Source organism: Macaca nemestrina, chromosome 14 (assembly GCF_043159975.1).
Source record: "Macaca nemestrina isolate mMacNem1 chromosome 14, mMacNem.hap1, whole genome shotgun sequence".
Classification (NCBI taxonomy): Eukaryota; Metazoa; Chordata; class Mammalia; order Primates; family Cercopithecidae; genus Macaca; species Macaca nemestrina.
In genome coordinates this window covers 67,014,642-67,034,150 of record NC_092138.1, presented here as the reverse complement: position 1 = coordinate 67,034,150, position 19,509 = coordinate 67,014,642, and the positions used below count along the sequence as shown (strand labels likewise).

At 44.6% G+C, this 19,509-nt stretch overlaps 1 protein-coding gene across 3 annotated transcripts in view; it reads right to left on the bottom strand.

Annotated features, from left to right (window-relative positions):
• The window catches only part of LOC105477167 (FERM and PDZ domain containing 1), a 144,649-nt gene that overhangs the window by 91,926 nt on the left and 33,214 nt on the right, over nt 1-19,509 (bottom strand). Inside the window, exon 1 of one of the 3 annotated variants that reach the window (XM_024791406.2) lies at nt 15,368-15,466. The exons of 1 other annotated variant lie outside the window; for it this stretch is intronic. The gene's annotated coding sequence lies outside the window, so the exon portion shown is untranslated. Of the gene's footprint in view, nt 1-6,535; nt 6,677-15,367; nt 15,467-19,509 lie in introns of those variants that run through there. One more of the 3 variants, XM_011733541.3, reaches the window with a different exon arrangement.

The window sequence follows — 19,509 nt, the reverse complement described above, 5'->3', positions numbered from 1 at the left end:
AGGCGAAGTATGTATCTCCACAGAGACATCATCTTCTAACCAGACCAGGAACTAACAGCACATTCACAGGTACCAGGGGAGCCCTGGACAGTCTGGACTGGTGTCTTTTTCCAGGGAAAGCCAGAGAGAACAGAGACTGCAGCTACCAAATAAATTATTTTTATAAGAACAAATACATGCCATCCTCATTTTTAATAATTGCTTTTCCTTTTGCATCCTTCTGAATTCTACATCGGAGCAAAGAAAACAACAAAGCAGTAACTCAGAAGCTTCACATGTGAATGGCCACAAGTCAGCATCAGACAGGGGTTTCAATTGGCAGGGGAGGTGGGATTGTTATCGTTGGTTTTAATACAAACTGTAGCCTACACCCTATATTCTAGACACTCAGAGAACAGGAAGCACAGCTTTTCTCAGCTGCCTGCACATCTGTCTTCTCTTAAGTCAAAAATCTCAAAGAATGATGCACTGTTGCATCCAGATGAATTCCTCTGAAGCTCTTTCCATTCAGGATTTTGAAATTTTGCCATATCACCCTTTTACTGAAGCAGCTGAGGTTCTCAGATCATTCCTTGAAAGAGGTCAAAAGAACTTTTAAATTTACCATCTTATCTTTTCCAACTTGTAATTAGTGGTTTCTTTCTTTTTCTTTTTCACCAAAACAACTAACATTAAGGGCACATATCATTTAGCAGCCAGCTTGAGAAATGATTGGTGGCCTGAACTACTTTTAACTGCTGGCAAAAAGGTCTCTAAACATCAGGTGAGTTCCTGAAAACACTGTGTCACTTAATGAAAATAATGGCTTTTGTCCTCATATCAATCTGCCAAGCACCAAGTCTGGCTTCCCACTGTCCTTCAGGCAGATAGTTAACTTAAAAAAAAAAAAAACCTCAGATTTGCAAACCTGCATAATGTAATCTGTAGTTATCAAAACAAATTTAAGCCACTGTTAGTACTGCTTCCATGAACATATATTAAGTTTAGTGTATATCTCAGGATACAGTAAAGTACAACTACAATCACTGTGGATAAATCAAAATTTTATACATTGAATGGTATTAAGTGCATAGGTATATTTGGTGTTTGAAAGCTTTCTATATTGATCTTTTTTACAGTTAAAGAATGCTTTTGTAATATAAACAATGATTGTCAAAAGCTTCAAGGTTCAAATTTTACATAGTATATTCCTTTAAAATAGGCACACTGAAAGACTAAATTTGAAACTCAGATTCATCTTGGAGGTTGCATCAACCCATCATCAAACGAAGGATCTACATCTTGAGGGATCAGAACGCCACGAGTGAGTTCAGCTGAGAACCATATGCAACCCCTAAGCATCAGCCTCATGCTTCTGGCTTGACTCAAATCATTTCAGATCTCGGGAAAATCACAGGCTTTTGTCAATCCAGTACAGACCTGCATTAGGGCTAGGCTCTGTGAAAAGGGCTGTGGGCTATAAAGAAGAAGGACATTGTGCCGGCCCTCCCAAGGACTTTCTGTGAGCTGTGGCCACATACACAAGTAACCGCACACAAAATCCTTCAAGGCTGACAGCAATGACTTCTCCATGAGAGGTACCAAGTATCAGGGGATAGTGAAATCCCTGGGATGAGGGGATCTGGAAGACAGCTTCCTAGGGGTGGTAGGATTTGAGCTTAGCCTTCAGGCATAGGCAGGACCACCAAGGCTAAAGCACACGCTAGACAGAGGGGCTAGACGGGGGAGCAAAGGCCTAGAGACCTGAGGCCAGGGGTATTAAGAGTGGGGGAGCTGGACACGGGGGCTTATGCCTGTAATCCCAGCACTTTGGGAGGCTGAGGTAGGCAGATCACAAGGTCAGGAGTTCGAGACCAGCCTGGTTAATATGGTGAAACCCTGTCTCTATGGAAAAATACAAAAATTAGCCAGGCATGGTGGCAGGTGCCTGTAATCCCAGCTACTGAGGAGGTTGAGGCAGGAGAATTGCTTGAACCCGGGAGGCGGAGCTTGCAGTGAGCCAAGATCATACCACTGCACTCCAGCCTGGGTTACAGAGCAAGACTCTGTCTCAAAAAAACAAACAAACAAACAAAAAAGAAAAGAAAAGAAAAAAAAAAGAGTGGGGACAAGGTGCAGAGGAGGGGGTGTGAGAGAAAGGATGGAGGTAGCCCACCATGCCTGCTGGGCTGAGGACTCGGGACTTCAGTATCCATACAGGGAAGACCCACTGAAAGGCTCTGAGGAGGAGCATGATGAGATCAGAGCCACACTTTACAGTATACAGCACCGAAGCCAGATGCTCAGAGAGAATGGAAAGATGGGGGCATATTTGAGAGAGATTTTGGAAGTAAAAATAACAGGGCTTGGTCGCTGTTACTTTACAGGGCAAGGTCACTTGGTTCTTACTGAGTAGATTTCAGTAATGAGGGAACAAGGGAGATGGCACAGATGATTAGCCTCCCCTGCTGTAGTTTCCAGCTTGGGAGGAGGAGGGGAAGATGGCTGAATGGTACCCCACAGCAAGCGGGCAGAGCCAGTACTTTCGTACCAGGGCTGGTGGCACCAGGGGCTCAGCTCCACTCCTGCTTTCCCTTTATGCATCAATGAGCACCTCTGGGGTCAGGGAAGGAGGGAGGGAAAGAGATCCTAAAGAAGGATCTACTGTGCAATGTCCCCAAAGCAGCAGCAGCAGCAGCAGCAGCAGCAGCAGCAGCTCACCACACTATTCGGCCTGATCCTGCAAGTGAAAGTGCCGTGGGTGGTCATTTCTTCAAAATTCCTAAAATATATAATTCTGTATTGAAGGGGCAGAGAGCCTGCTCAGGAATCTCCCTGATAACTGTGAGGATAATACCTGCACACACAGCCTGTCTAGTTGTACATGCACCAAGCCCCTTCAGGCCTCCAGGCCTTAGCATTTGCTGTTCCTTCTGCCTGGAACAGTTTCTTCCTTCTCTCACCCTCAATTGAATTTTATTTGGTGCTTACTATATAACTGGCACTATTCTAAGTACTTTACATGTATCGACTCATTCAGTCCTCCAACAACCCTCTCAAGGAGGTACTGTTATTATCCCTAGTTTACAGATGAAAAAACTGAAGCTCAGTTTAAAGATTAAATAACCTGATAGTGTAACACATTTAGTTAGCCAAGGGGCAAGTATTCAATTCCAGGTGGTGTGGCCCCAGAGTCTGCATTCTCATACACAGAACTACCCTATCCTACCTCTTACAGATGCAGAGCTGCACTGACCCTCACCCAGCTCCAGGCAAGACTGGCTCCCTCTCTCCTGCGACTCTCACTGGCTCAGATAGGCCTGCCCTGACCATCCTCCAATGGAGTCCCACTCCTACTACTTTCTCTCACATTTCCCCGCTTATTTTCTTCCCAGCCTTTGGCACACCCTGTAATTACCTTATTTATGTAATGACTTGTTCATTATTTTCTCCAACTAGAATATAAACTCCAGGAAGGCAGAGACCTTGCCTTTTGTTTCAATGTATTCTCGAGGTACCTAGAACAATTTTCTGGCAGACAGCAGGTGTTCTATGAATAACCATTGATTGAAAAAAAATGAAGGACAGTACCATAGATGCTACATGGTACTACACAGGGTCATAAGGTATTGCAATGTTATTCTTCACCTTCCTGTCCTTTTTTTTTTTTTTTTTTTTTTTTTTTTTTTTTAGAGATGGAGTCTCACTCTTCTGCCCAGGCTGGAGTGCAGTGGCATGATCATAGCTCACTGCAGTCTGAGTGAGGCTCAAGTGATCCTCCCACCTCAGCACCTCAGCCTCCCAAATAGCTGGGACCACAGGTGCACACCCACTACACCCAGCTAATTTGTAAATTTTTTGTAGAGATGGGGGTCTCACTATGCTGCCCAGGTTGTGTCCTATTCTTTGAAACCATTGCAAATCTAAGACAGAAGGGAGCCATTACCCCGCTCCCAGCTATATGGACAAAGCTGATATATTTAGAGCTGTGTCTGACTGTCAAATCTGCACCCCCCACCCAACCAACCTGGGTTCTTGAGCACATAGTGATAAGCTTGTGTGAGGCAGGGATTGAGACTTCTGATTAGCCTTCTGTGACCTCCCACCACCTAACAGTATTTACAGGGCATTGCCTGTTGTTGATGTTAGTATCTGATCTGAACACCCTCCAAATAACAAAAAGCCCCTGCCCCTTGAATCAGGAGGCACCTCGAGTACACATCACATTGTCACAAGAACTCTCTGCTGGTGGTGAGGTTCAAAACCAATGCACATACTTAAACAAAAAGCACTATTTACTCCAATGGTGGCTTCAAACACTTATTCAGCTTGCCTATGAACCCTCTGATAAAAAGAATTTACTTTTATCCAACACCTATCACATGGAAACACCCTGTTAGACACTTTTACACATGATCTCATTTAATCTTGTGAGTTTGGAATTATTATTATTCCCCTTTCACAAATAAAAAAAGTGAGGCTCAGAGGTCCAATACTCCACAGCCAGCAAGGATTCCAGCCCAGGTTCAGAGTCTCCAGAGCCTCTTCCTGCTGCCCTTTCTCTGAAGTGCTCTGCCTTCTCTGTGCTTCCACCTGGCTCACTGTTCTCATCTGTCTCATGCTTTCCCAGCTCTCACCAGTTCCTTGCTCGTACCAGCTCCCTGACCTACACATGGCCTTTCTATTCCTCACCACCTGTTGAAATCCTCTTCTTCCACCTTCCACTGGAAAGCCTTCTCCAATATCTCCAGTTGGAATTCACCCTCCTTAGTGTTCACAGGGATCCCAGGCGATAAAGCCCAGAATGAAGATCCTGTGGCACAAGCCTCTTTATTCCTCACCAGAACCTGAGCTCCTTGAGGGTAGGGCCTGTTGGTAATTTTCATGTTTGTGCCTCCCGAATGAGTAGTGAGAAAGTGCTTGCTGAACCAATAGAGAATGAAGAGGGAAAAGACTGGTGGCATTTGAATGCATCAGAGAGATAAAAGGCTGTGGACAAATTAGCTTCGAGGATGGGGTCTCATTCAGGAAAGGCAAACAAGTACCACAACTCTGCTCTGGTCACCAGGCACACCTTCACCAGCTCTCTGATTTCATAATGCTTGAAACTTAAAACCAGGATGTCGAGGAAGGACATAAAATCATAAAATCACTTCTGCGAGAATTCTTTCATGGTAACGCGTTTCACCCACACACTGGCAACACACTAATTGCAGCACAAGGGGAACAAGATATCGGGCAAAAGAATAAAGTTCTCCTTCTAGCATCACACAGTTAACTACCTCGTGCTTGTTTTGCTGTGGCTGTGCCAGAATGCGTCGGTCCTGGAAAATATGAACTTGGCTCCTTAACCGTATGCACACTCAACACCGACCAAAGGATGCCCGAAATTGTCTCGATTGGAAATCATCTCAACCATCATCTTAAACTAGAAACAAGTAGATGCTGGCCTCTAAGTCAGGACCCCTAGAACAGTGCATTTTTTTCCCCCAAACAACCATTCTGAGGTTTTTACAAAAATAACCGACTCACAAACAGAAACGCTTCCTGATCTATAAGTCACTTTGAAAACAAATCATTATGTTGTTGAATATTTCATGATGGTCCAAAGCACTGAAGAAGGCGAGCTGAGCGTTCACCAATCCTCCCCATGCCTATTTTGGGACTTCCAAAGCAAACTGCAAATGCCTCCTTTATTTTCTAAACGCTCATTTGCAAGTGCTAGATGGATTCTTGGTGAAATATTGCCTCCACCCAAACTGACTAAATGCAGAGAACCGGAGGTTCCGCTTCTCCAGAGTTTACAGCTGAAAGAGACAGTGAACATCTAGTGAACACGACTTCCACCCTATTTCATAGGTGGCAAAAGCAGGGGGCACTTGCCCAAGGTCACACAGACGGTGGGTGGATGGCAGAGGAGCCACCAGAAGCCAGAGTCTTGACTCCTAACCCTCGGAGTATCCCCTGCTCCCCGAGGCTGACTCAACGCCCCTCCTAAATCTCAGCCAAAGCTGCTGCAAGTTAGCGACACGACCCCAAAGACTCACTTCCGTGGGTCATTCCTCTCCACCTGCCATGAGTTCTGGACCTGAGACACTCAGGGATGCCCCTCTACTCAAAAAATAACAACACAGGCATTGGCACTGCAGCTGATCTTCCCTAGCGAACCCCTTCTGGTTCAGGTGTGGCCATCGAGGACGGGCAGGGAGGGTTGGTCTGAGGTCACTCAGAAAGTTGGCACTGGCCGCGGCCGCACCTGAACCCAGGTCTCTCCCCCTCCAGCGTTGCCGCTCTTTCCACTCACTACACCATGCAGATCTCGGAAACTTAAACACACATCGCTACTGTGCAAGCAGTTCACGGTGGCAGCTCCTTAGCTAGCCTACGGACGCGCCCCCGAGCCGGGCTTAGGGACACGAGGACCGGAGGTGGGCGCGGGTCACCCGGGACTGGTGGTGCAGGCGGAGGGCGGCGCGGAGGAAGCCTAGGCGCAGGCCCGGGGTGTGGGGACAGGCGGTCTCCCCAAAACTTTGCGGTGCCGGGACCCCTCCCTTACCTGCAGAGGAGGTGCCGCCCGCGCGGACAAGGACCTAGCGGGCTGACGCTCTCGAAGAGGGGCGGCCCCGCCCAGCGGCGGGCACGGTCGCGGCCAAGGCTCGGGCAGCAGCGCTGCTCGGGCTCGGCTCGGGCTCCGCCTCCCGCGCCGCGGCTGCAGCCGGAGGGGGTGGCCAGGCCGGGCCGCGCCCGCGCCCGCGCCGTCTGGCGGCGGCAGGTGCTGAGGCTGCAGCTGCGCGGCCGCCAGCTGCCGGCGCCGCGACCCCAGCCCCGGGGGAGGAGCCCCGCGCACAGCCTCCGCGGGCTCCCAGGTCCCGGCCCGCCGCAGTGGGCGGTCCCGCTCCCACCCGGGCCCTGCCTCCGCCGCCTGCCTCAGCTCACCGCCGGGGCACGCAGCGTCCGCTGAGTACCCAGGGGGAGACTGAGGCTGGAAGAGGAAAGGGACTCCCCAAGGTCACCCAGACCCGTGGGGTTGGGCCAGAACTGGAACCCCGAAGAGTTCCCAAAACGACCCTCTTCTCACGCCTCGCTTCCGCCAGGAAGAGCCCCAGCTATGGGGAACCCTGAGGGACGGAGATGACTCTGACTCGCCCCCTGACCCCCATGCCCTGCAGGTGTTCGGCTGAAGAGAGAGGGAAAGCGTGGGCCCACGTTAGGCACTGTGGACCACCGCCGCTGCCTCTCTAAACTCCTTCCGCACTGGGAAACCGTTCTCCCAGCTTTCCTCGGCCCTCTCCAGTCACTCTCTCGGTCTCCTTGAGGGTTCCTCAAACCAGAAGCTCTAAAATGCTGGAACGCCCTGGGACTCTGCACTCAGCCCTTTTCTGACCCCCTGAGCCATCTCGTCCACTCCCCTGATTCTGGTCCTACCCTACCACCTCTCTGACCATTATACCCAAATGCGTGTGTCTATGCACGAACTATTTTCTGTGCTGAACTCTACTGAACACCTACTAGGTCCATATCCTGCATTAGACACTGGAGATACAATACACCTTTAATAAAGCAGTCCCTGTCCTCACGGAATGTACAGTCTAGGACTATTAAAATACAGTCCAGTTCCTGTAACAATAGCCAGATCCCATAGGGCCAAGGGCACCACATAGGCCTGCACTGACAGAGTGAAGGCCTCCTGGAGGGGACATGCTCTAAATGGAAACCTGAAAGGCCAGTGGAATTGGCCAATGAAAGGGAGGAGTGTGGAGAGAGCCTTTCAGGTTGAGACCACAGGAACAAAGACCCCAAGATGAGAGAGATCCCACAGAGGGAGTGGCAGGAGTTGAGACATAAAGCAGGGGAGTGAGCAGGGGCCAATTCCTGGTCAAGGAGTTTGCACCGTGTTCTCAGTGCACTGGCAGGTTCATGGGAGCAATTCTAAGTAGGGATGAGGCACCACCAGATTGGGATGTTAAATCATTCTGGGGATGGTGCACAGGCAGATGTTAACAAGTGCATCCTTCATCCAAGGGCAGTAGGGGGAGACTAGCAGCACTTTGGAGCCAAAGTCTGGATGAAGGCAGGTGCTCCTCTTCTGTGACCTTCATTTCCAAATCCAGGAGTCCATCCAGAAACTCCTGAGTGGCTCCATCGCTGAAAGACCTCCTACATAACTGCACCCAAAGCTCCCTTTTCTCTCAGTGCCCCAGCCCTCTGCCACCCAGATCCACGGGCTGAGTGAGCCTTTTGCTTTCCTCAGGGGTCTTTGCACTAGATGTAGTATACAAAGTTCTGCCCCAGGAGACAGAAGAGCCGTGAGGGTGGAAGAATCTGAAGCCATAGTGGGAATAAAGAAAACTTTTTAAAAATCAAGTATTCTGTCTCTCTGAATTATTTTTTACAATTGCATGTGAATCTACAATTTTCTCAAAATAAAGTTTAATTTTAAAAATTAGTTTGTAGATAAATATTAATCATCAAATTACTCTCTCCAAGGCAGTTAAACACCAAAAAGCATAGCACTTGTCAGAAAGTAAGATAAGAACTATTCTCCTGTCCAGTGAGCACAAATGTTCCCCATGGAATTTTGCCCTGTCCCCCTCCATTTCCTAGCTACCTGCGTCAGTGTCAGCCTCTCTAGGTGCTGGACCCAGGCCCTGACCCCGCTCTCCTCAGATTCTCATTCTGGTCCCTCTTGCCCCTCAGCCTCTTTTGCCATTGCCCTCATGCCCCTCCTTGGCCTCTTTTCTCCCTTCACTCTCACAGAGCAATTCTATCAGCTGTATGGTTTCAGCCAAACCTTCTGTCTTCCAAACCCAGAGACACAACTGCCTGCTGGACATCGCCTAAATGTCCCTCAGGTGCCCCAGTCTCAACAGAGCCAAAACCAAATCCACATCTTTCCCCCAAATTACCCTTTCTGCATTGCTTCTCTATCTCAACTGGTAGCAGCACTTCCTTCCTCTGGGCACCTAAACTAGAAACCAAAGGGACAGTCTAGACTCTTCCCTCTTCCTGGCCTTCATACTCTACTGGCCACTAAGTCCAATCAGCTCTGTCTCCTTAACTTCTCTTACACATGTCTCCTCCCCCTCATCCTGCTGCCCTTGCCTTCGTTGGAGCCTCACCATTTCTTGCCAAGGCTGTAGTAACCGCCTCCAGTCTTTCCTATTTTCATCCTCCACATACTGCCAGTGATCTTTTTCAACCACAGACCTGACCAGTGACTCTCCTGCTGAAGACACCTCCATTGTTCCTTCTTGATCATGCAGCAAAGTCTTAACTCCTTAGCATCACATGAGTCCACAGTGATCCTATTACCCCTGTGGCCCCATCTCTACCTCCCCCCACACCTGCACACCAAACACCTTATGTTCCTAGGGTATCTTATGTAATAAGAGGCACATAACATAGTGTTAAAAAAAAATGTAGTCTTGAGTCAAACTGCCTAGGTTCAAATCCCAGTGCTGCTGCTTTTTAACCTATGTAATTTTGGAAAAGTTCCATTACCTCTCAGTTCTCGGTTTTTTCCCTTTGCAAAGGGAGCATAATAACAATGCCTAAAACCTAGGAGTGTTCTAAAAAATAAGAGTTCCTGGAGATGAAACAGCATTCATTACTTGCTACCCAGCACTATTAAGAATGCATCTAATCATTGTATGCAGTAAGGATTACTCTACTTATTTTACAGAGAAAGAAACTGAGGCTCCAAGAAGTAAAGTTGCTTGGCCAAGATTCCACAGCTTTAAAATAGCTGCACTGGGCTTCATGTGAAATTCTAAATCCTATACTGCTAAATACTTTACATAAGCTATTATTGCCCTCTGGGAGGCTTCCTTGTTTTTCTAGCCTTTAACCCAACCTGCTGGACAAACTTTTCTTCTTCCTTTAAATCCTGGTCAAAAATATCTTGTCCTCCATGAACTCTTCTCAGTCCTTGCTTTGAGCCTCTGCTATACTTATGTACAGCATACAGCAAATTAAGCACCCAGCACACCCATTACAATGATTTGTTTACATGTCTGTCTTCTTGAGACCTTCTTGAGAAAGACAATGTCTTATTTATTTTTGCCTTCCCATAATTCCATAAATATTTATTGAATGAATGAATAAATCAACAAATAAAATATATATGTTTCTCAAGTTTTACCCTAACAGCTGTCATTTGGATATAGATTACTTTTAATCTCTGTTTTTGTCACTCTGAAGAGTCATGTTTGGTGAGGGGATAGCATCAAATGATCTAATATTAATATAGAACAAGATATAGCAAGAATGAAATTTCTCATATTGCTATGTGGTTGTGCCTTGTCCCTCTCTGATGTCTCTCTTTTTTTAGTGACACTATGTCATAGCCCATAATGACAAGCTATGTTGCATCCTAATGAGACTTCCTGACTCAAACATCTGAGATTCGAATTTATTTCCCATAAGTACCATTTCAGCTAAAAGTTTGCTTTCTCTATGGCAACGATTATGCCATTTGTCATCTGCTAAGTGCCCATACCTTCCCCTTACCTGTATTAATCTCCTTTGCCCTCAAATACTTCTGAGACCTGACTTAATAGTTGGCTTTTCTATACAACTTCCTTCTTAGAATGCCTAACTCTTCCTGACTTCATATCTATTGTTCCCAAAATAGAATCATTTACTGCTTCAAATTTCAGCTTTACTGTCTGCAGTGACTTAAGACAAGTTTCTGTTCTTCTTCAGAATGATTAAATTCCATATGGTTTAAAAAAAAAAAAAAAAAAAACCCTGACCCTGTCATTTTCTATGGAGTAGTGTTTTTAAATGTTAAGTGTTTTAGATGTTAGAAATATTTATTTTGTTTACCAGAACACAAGTAAATTGGCAATTTTAATGCTTCCAGATCAAATTGATGAGAAGCAATATGGGTGAAAGAAAGAACACTGTATGGGAAGCAGAGGGGAAAAGAGCTATAGGAGTGCTCTGCCACCGCACCCGAGTCCTCTCACTCTTCAAGTCTCAGCAGAATGGAGGAATGGGACCAGAATGACCTTCCAGGTCTCTTTCAGATCAAAAACGACATGATTCCTTAATGGGCCTCTAAGTGGTTATTCATTCATTCAGTCAACATTGTTGAGTGCCTACTACAGACTTAAGACTTCTGAAGTGAATCCACAGTGGATAGGGGATGAAATGGTTTGGTGAAGAGAGTGTTATTACACCACATAAACTGATTGTATGTTCTTAATATTCAAGGTCTTATGCAGAAATATAATGAGACAGTTACATCAAGGCTTGGGTGAGCCACGACTCAGGGACTATAGGAGTACTAGGGTTATTAAAAACAGCCCTATCTGATATCTATGCCAGTACTTCTGCTGAGCTACTTGTAGAAAAGCAGTGCCCTAGAGTTCTGGACCCTAGTTCTGTCCCTGTCTTGCTATGTAGCTATGAGAAAGTCGCATCACCTCTCTGAGCTATACTTTACTCCTCTATAAGAAGTGGCAATTATACCTGATGACAACCAATGTACCCTGAGCTCTAAACCAAATGATTCTTTGAGATTAAGGAAGCTGAAGTGTTAACAGTCACGAAGAGAGGTACTGCTCTTGGCAAAAGAAATTGGGTGATTATCATGAGGATTATATTACCTCTTAAGGACAATTAGATTGTTGCTCTACAGAGAGAAAATTTGACATAAAAACAATATGTTCTTACTCCCAAGATTCGAGGACACCAAAGCAGACATTCACTGCTCACTTCTTAAAAACGAATTGTCCAATTCACTGCATAATACTAAGAATAGGGAGTTGAGCTAGCAAGTTCATTATCTGTGTACTGGTGAAGAGAGATAAGTCTCCCAACACCCTCCAAAACTTGCTTGACTGCTTATCACAGTCATTCTCCCAAAAATGATCTATTTTTACCTTTTTTTAAATGGTAGGGCAGGAGGATGGAAAACACATCTCATTTCTGGATTGCTTCCTTAGCTCTCATCTAAGCCTCGTCTGCTTATATTTCTTTTCCTGTTCCTAATTGCATTCTCTGCTCCTTGATAAAACTGGTATTCGAATCTATTGCTAATGTAATGGACATAACAACTCAGTTAGAAACAGAGGATGGCAATAAGATATTTGTATAGAATTGGGAATGATTATCACAAGTTTTAAAAAATATTCAAGCTCTTTATGTCTCTTGTCAGATGAATTTTTATCTCATTCCTCAAGTGATAAATCTTTCAGTGTTTTGAGAGACAGTTTGAAAAGATAGGACTAGGTTCAGCATTCATTACTCTTGCCTTTTTATCTCTTTTTAAAATTCTCTCTCTCTCTCTCTTTTTTTTTTTTTTTTTTTTTCCTGCTGGCTCAGCTCCTGGGAGATCAGCTCCCCAGAAGAAGGCACGTCTTGAGGTTGTGGTCAGCGTCGAGTGTGGCCCTACCCTGGTCTTGACAACTACATCTGGCCACTTCCCAAAGGCTTCATTCTGCTTTGCATCTGCTGGGTGACTGCAAGTCCCCAGTGCCACTGTGCTCCCCACAGCCCCCAGGGGCAGATGCCACCCTCTCTAACACTATTCTTTTCACCTCTTTACTTTTGCATAGCACTTTTCAGTTTGCAAAACACCAAACACAGCAATCATCTCATTTGATTCTCTCAACAGCTCCTTGAGTTATGCAAGACACACATGACAATCCCCACTTTACAGATGAAACTGAGGCAAGCTCAGAGAATTCAAGTGACTGGTATGAAGTCACAGAGTTGGCAAATGGGATTCAGATTCAGGTTTATCTGGGAAACAGAGCTCTACTGTTGGGGAGGAAAGATGGCTGCAATAGAACTGTGTTATAGAGAAACTTCCTAAATCACCTTAGCATGCCTACCCAGGGGGCTTCTCTGAAGATGGGGGGCCTGCCTCCTGAGCCCCTCTCTCACCCAGCTCCCTGCTGAGGGGACCCAAATTGTGAGCCATCCAGTGAATGGGGCATAGGACACTGTTGCCTATAGCCAGAGCCCAAAGGAGATTCCACACACACAATCCTAGTGCAGGACTGGCAAAGGGCAGTGGGGCTGCCACACTGTCCACAATTGCAAGAAGGACAAAGGCCCAGGAGCTGGGAAGTAGTCGGCCTCGCTAGTGAGTCTGCAGTAAAGGCTTTCAATCCTGGGCTACCTGAGGGGCCCAGCTGACCCCAGCTGAGCAGGGCCCCTCGACAGGTGAGGAAGAACTGTCCCTGCCCGCTTCCTGCACATAGCTCTGCGGGAAGACCCCTGACTCTGTCAACACCTGCCGCTATAGAACGGAATGTCACGGGTGGGCCAAACTATCCCCTGAGGGTCACGCCTAGCCCGCACAGCATCTTTATGTGGGTTGGAAAAAAGCTTCCCCCCTCAGATACCTTTGTGAAAATGAGAAAATATGCTTCCTTCTTCGGGCTGATGTAGCTCCACACCAGGGTACACAGTTCAGCAAGTGGATGTTAGCCCCTGTTAATCCTCTCCACCAGATGCCCTTGCAATAAACAAACTACACAATGGCACACAGCAGCCCAACCCCACCCTACTAATTCTGGGAGTGTCCAAAGATCCTAAAAGCCTCTTCCACCTCACCTCAGCCTGGTGGACCCAGCCAGGTAGCTTTGTTCACCACCAGGCCACTGGAGAAGCATCCTTCTTTCCTTTCATGATCGCTGAACTATGGTACCCAAGAAGCCACAAAAGCCCAACCTGCCCAGGCGTTGATGGAAGTAGCCAAAGCAGATCAGAGATTATTTAAGGGGAGTCAATAGCTTGAAGGAGCACAATCAAGACGAATAACTAAAAGAGATGAATCACATTGAGATCAATTTAATAGAAGAAAAACTAACTTTTTAGAACCAAAAATGTAAGGAGATTCAAGTAGAGGTTAGAAAGAAATGATCAAAATGAGGAAAAATGGTTTTTGAAAGTTAGACACACAATCTTTTAAATTTTCAATTGTGGAAATGAAAAATGTAATGAACACCACTGAAAACTGATTTAATGATGAGTACCAAGCCAAAAATAAAAAGAAATAGAAATTATGAGTCAGAGGATTTTCAAACATTGATGAAATATCTAGAAGATATGCAAATAATAGTACCAAATGGAGCAGAAGAAAAATAACAAAGGAACAAAGCAATAACCAAAAAATAACAGAAAAAAAGACTAAGCCCATAGTCTTGAATTATCAGATCAAATTTATGCACTTGAATTACCTATACATTAAATGTATGGACTTGAGTTATCAGGTAAAAAAGACTCTAATTTCTACACTGTATTAATTTTAAAACACACACCTAGAACTTCCAGTCCCAGGCATTTCACTGAAAGGGGTAAAATGTCAGGAGCAGTAGACTGGAGTAAGATATTTATGTATGGTTTAATACCGGAGCAACAACTTTAAAAACTACACAGAGAGATACACTCAAAATTACTTTAGATAAATCAAAGTAGCATTCTTTAAAAAGCCCAAGTAGCCCACAGGGAGACAGGAAAAAGAAAAACGAGGAGTGAGAAATGGGGAACAAACAGATGGGAGAGAAGACTTCCAAGAGTTTCCCCTGTGCAGAAAGAAAACAAATAACAACATAGCAGAGTTAAGTTCTAACATTTTAATAACTATATTAAGTGTAAATAATCTAAATACACCAATCAAAAGACAAAGATTGGCAGAATGGATATTTAAAAATATATCCTGGTGACATTTCTGAACTCCAAGAATAAGGAGTAAATGTCATGAGCTTCCAGGCAATGTGAATAGCTTACCGAAGGAGGAAAAAGAGCCCTCTGGAATTATGGATCCCACAAATAGTCCTTGCCACATTTTATTGAGACCTAATATTTGTTAGGCACTGTTCTAAGCAGTTTATCTCTTTTTAATAACCCTATGGGTTATATATTAATACCCCCACTTTATAAATGAGAAAACCAAGGCTAAATGCTCCCCTGGTCACTCAACTAGTAAGAGCTTGGATTCAAATCCAAGAAATCTAGTGAAAGAAACATTTAAATAAGTCCAAGTCAGCTACCTGAAGGGGAGAAGGATGATAGAGCTTCCAGGCAGAGAGAACAGCCTATGGGAAGGCTCTAAGGATGGAAAGGAACACCTATTAGATGCTATGTATTTTTAATATACTAACACAAAAACTCCAACAAGCAAGTATCATGTGTCTTTTTTGCAGATGAAGATACTCTGCATGGTTAAGTAACCTGCTCAAGATCATCCAGATAGCTGGTGTTGGTGATGGAGTCAGAATTTAAATCTGGTTCTGCTACCCTCCTCTGTTCTGTCAACAGGTGAAAACAGCTTTTGGAGCATATTTCCCGTGGTGATTGTCTTTCTCACCCCAATAGTTTTGCTGTAGTGATCCAGAAATTTAAAATTTAAAGAGCAAAGGACCTGTCCTACCTTTCTAGGTTATTTTGGTCAAGCCTGCTCTGGGTCCGAGAGATCTTCACCTATAAAACATAGAATTGGACTATGTCAGTGTTTTTCCAACTTTGGTAGAAAAGAGACCAGTAGAATCCTTTATTTAACTCAAATCCTACTAAACAGAAGCCTCTTGTAGAGGACAGGTATAAGCAGAGTAAACCTGAATGAAAGTAACTGGGGGATGTCGGGGAGGCACTAGACTAATCTGGACCCCCTCCAGCTAACACATTCCCTAAATTCTGGAAACAGTGCATGGACAGTCTCCAGACACAGGGGAAAATCTTGGAAAGTTTCTCTCCTATCTTAGGTGTAGGATAGGGAGAGGGAGGGATAATCTAGATTTTCTTAAAAACAAGGCTTTATTCATGTTTTGTTACTATGTACCATGTACTGCAACACTGTGTTTCAGCCTATTCTTTGAATCAGGGGGTGATGTCCTGGAAAGGATCTGGGCTGTGGAGTCAGATGTAGCTTGAATGCCAGCTCTTGTTAGCTTTATGACCTTGGACAACTAATGTAACCTCTTGGTTTTCTCATCCTAACACACAGATAATACTGACCTTGAAGGGTGTTGTGATAATTAAATTAACCAGTAAGGATAAAGCACCTAGCACAGGATCTGGGGTGTTGCAGGCATTCAATAAATGGCAGCTATTGTTATACATTTTGAAACTCCCAGCTCTTGACAGTTTAAGTCTGCCTTTTCTTTTGCAATTGGTGGAGTTTGGGTCTTTCTTTCATCCTTTTTTCCTTTCATTTTGTTTTATGCAAACTGACTGGTATTAAGAGACATGATACTTCTTGCAAAGGAAATTTCCATAAAAATCACATGGTCTGTAATCCCAGCACTTTGGGAGGCTGTGGTGGCAGATCACGTCAGCTCAGGAGTCCAAGATCAGTCTGGGTAACATGGCAAAACCCAGTCTCTACCAAAAATACAAAAACAAGCTAGGCCTGGTAGTGCGTTCCTGTAGTCCCAGTTACTCGGGTGGCTGAGGTGAGAGGATGGCTTGAGCCCAGGAGGACAAGGCTGCAGTGAGCCCAGATTTTACTGGGCTCCATTGCACTCCACCCGGGGTAACAGAGAAAGACCCTGTCTCTAAATAAATAAGTAAATAAATAAATAACATGGTGACTTATGAAAAACCATGTACTTATTAATGCCACTGAAGACATTATGTATTATTATCATAATCTGGATCCCGATTAATGACCAGTACACATGCTGGTTAACCTGAAACCAAAGAGCAAATACTCACAAAATAATTCATTGTTAAAACATATTTTTTTTTCCAAAATAAAGGATGATTTTATGAGTCTACTATTGACAAAGATAACCTTACTTCACAGACTTCCTGTCTTAAAATAAGTAATGTCTTGTGCATCATTATGTAGTTGAAGGCAAAGCCTGAACTTCCAAAGCCTAGGAGGCCTAAGAGTACGCTTTACTGAAGGCTAAAATCATGGCAGATTTCCTATAATGGACCATGAATTCCTGCCACCTCCCATGAAGCCTAATGGGAGAACATTTCAGAGCATATGGTACTTTGTCAACTGATACTAATGTGTCCATTAGTGCAGCTCCAGAGGGAATTTCAGTCTGTGCCTAGATAATGGTCACTTGGGGAAAAGAAACAGCTACTTATAACCCCTTCTTCTCCCATAACTCTGTCCTCGGTTCAGCCACCCCTCCTCCTTCAGCCCTACCAGGAAGAGGCATAGAATAGGGGTATGCCATTAATGGTATTTGTGTTACCTACACTGAACCATAATCCCTTGACACGCACCACCTTGATGTCCTTTGGAGCCCTTATGCAGACAATATCTCATTTGACCTTCATAATACTCCTAAGTGAAGCATCGTTATCCAATTTCACAGTTGAGGAAAACAGGAACACACAGCAGTTAGACCATTTGCTTGAGGCCAGAGGTAAGTGACAGAGCTATGCTTGGCCCCAGTGCTGTGCCCCAAACTCATGCTGGCTGTATAGAGGCATCTACTTGGCCTGAATGGGTTCTATGAATTGTTTTGCAAGGTGTGGCCCAAATTAAGTATATGCAATTCTATTCACTCATTCAAGTAAAATTGACTGGGAGCTTATGGGTAAGGCACTGTGCTAAGTGAGGTGGGATAGTGTCCTGGGAAGTGCATGGACCCTGGAGTCATCCAGCCCATGGATGTATGGACATCCTGGCCTTAGTAAGTGCTCATAAAATGCTAGTTACTTTTACTGAGAGGTGTTATGGAGGATACAGAGATGAATCAGACATGGTCCTGACCTTCAAAAAGCTCTACTAGGAGACATAATGTATGTCTTCAAATAACTGTGATAGGAGGAGAATGTGCTTTTTATCATGAGAGGTACAGAAAACTTCTAGGGCCAAACTATGGGTTGAGGTGTCCTGCAGAGCCACAGCAAATTCCCAGGGTTACAATGGGATATTTAATTTTTCAAGGGAAACATGGCGACACCCAGAATCTACTGGACATGTGCAAACTGCTGGCTCCAGGCAGTTCTCAGATCATGTTACATTCCTATGACATCATATCTTTGCAAAGCTGAGTTTTCGTTAGTCGCTGTAATAAAAAAAAGTCGCTGTAAAAAAAAACCCAATAAAAAGTTGGGTTTTTTTTGCACAAAACCCAACATGGAACAGGAAATGCGTCCAACCTGATGCAAGGTTTGAGAAGTTGTACAGCATCCAACAGGCACACACATCCCTTTAGTAACTTACTGTGGTTATTTTAAAATTAAATAAAAATATAATATTTAAAATGTATGTGCACTTTCTTTCAAACAACTACTGAATTATTAGGACTTCAATGCTTATTAAGTTGTTTGGATCTAACTACTTAATATATGGAACTGTTACACATTTATTTTTACCTGGGGGTGCTATGAAAAATTACTGTGGGCACCATGAAACGAGAAAGCTGGGGAACCTCTGCTCTCAGGGCTTTCATAGCAGGAAGTCACTTTGAGAGGGGAGAGCTGGAACTGTGAAGATCAGGATAGACTTTGAGGAGTAAGTACAGCCAACATTGGAAGCAGGTACTTTACCAAAGTAGGGGTGCTAGAACACATTATAACTGTTTGAAATGGCTCTCCCCTGGGAGCACCCAAGATCTTACTAAGTGGGGAACTTGCAGAATTTTTAGTAAGCCCATCAGTTGAAAAGGCCTTATTTTCTTATCAATTTTGAAGAGTAAAGGATTTAGAAAATAACTCCCATGAGGTTGCAAGCAGGAGACATCCTTGACTTTTTGCACCATGGTCCCAAGATAAGACCCCCTCTCTTTGTGATGATACACGAACAAAAGTTGCTTAAGACATCAAAGATTTATTAAATGGAATCAGTTCCTGAAAGTCTGTGGGCAGAGTTTTATAATCAGGTGGGCAGCCACCTCCCTGACATTATCAGGCTGCTCTCCGGGCCACAGAGACATGGACTGCTCATAACACAAGCCCTTTCATTAAAAACCATAAACCAGGCCAGACGCAGTGGCTCACACCTGTATTCCCAGCACTTTGGGAGGCCGAAGCAGGCAGATCACTTGAGATCAGGAGTTCAAGACCAGCCTGGCCAACATGGTGAAACCTGTCTCTACTAAAAATACAAAAATTATCCAGGCGTGGTAGCAGGCACCTGTTATCCCATCTACTTGGGAAGCTGAGGCAAAATAATCGCTTGAACCTGGGAGGCAGAGGTTGCACTGTGCGCCGAGATCACACCAATGCACTCCAGGCTGGATGACAGAGCAAGACTCTGTCTCCAAAAAAAAAAAAAAAAAGAAAGAAAGAGAAAGAAAAGCATACACCATTTTCCTTTGAAATCAGAATTAAAATCCCACAGTTGTTGTGGGTTATTCAAAAGGTAACACCCAATGATCTCTTTTCTCTCTTGGCACACCTTTTTCACTCACTATCAGCACAACCATTTGTCCTTGTGTAGCATTTTACACTTCTCAATGCACCTTCTTACCTAGCATGCCCTTCTACCCTCACAATCATTCTGAAAGGCAGAGAGGACAGATGATATAGATCCTGTCTTACAGATGAGCAATGCTGGGCCTGGAGAGATTAAGTGATGGCCCTGCAACTTTTCTAGTCTAAGTT